The sequence below is a fragment of the Penaeus monodon genome, chromosome 29, assembly GCF_015228065.2.
Source record: "Penaeus monodon isolate SGIC_2016 chromosome 29, NSTDA_Pmon_1, whole genome shotgun sequence".
NCBI classification, from domain to species: domain Eukaryota; kingdom Metazoa; phylum Arthropoda; class Malacostraca; order Decapoda; family Penaeidae; genus Penaeus; species Penaeus monodon.
Genome location: NC_051414.1, coordinates 31388571 through 31388860, shown reverse-complemented (window position 1 = coordinate 31388860; position 290 = coordinate 31388571). Strand labels below are relative to the sequence as shown.

General features: G+C 33.8%; 1 protein-coding gene across 1 annotated transcript in view; it reads right to left on the bottom strand.

Annotated features, from left to right (window-relative positions):
- Positions 1 to 53: 53 nt before the first annotated feature.
- The window catches only part of LOC119591672 (uncharacterized histidine-rich protein DDB_G0274557-like), a gene marked incomplete in the record, with an annotated part of 615 nt that continues 378 nt past the window's right edge, over positions 54 to 290 (bottom strand). The window contains 1 exon segment of the mRNA XM_037940423.1: positions 54 to 276.

Genomic DNA, 290 nt, shown 5'->3' with positions numbered 1-290 from the left:
GACTTCATTGATTTGCCTTTGAATACATGGAGATTTATACCCTCAATACCAACTCAGTATTCTTTCATTTTATTTTCGTAACATCAGAGGTAACAATACTGGAATTCAAGTTAATGCTACAATGTCACTCAGGTTAAATGTCGAAAAGACCATCTCCTTTAGGACTTTATTCGTACAGCAAGATCGTCGAAAACATAAATCGCACAAAGTCACCGGAATGAAATATGCTGTTACGTTTTTTGGGAATTATTTTTTTTTTAAGAGAGAAAAGAGAATCCTTGTTTTCACCA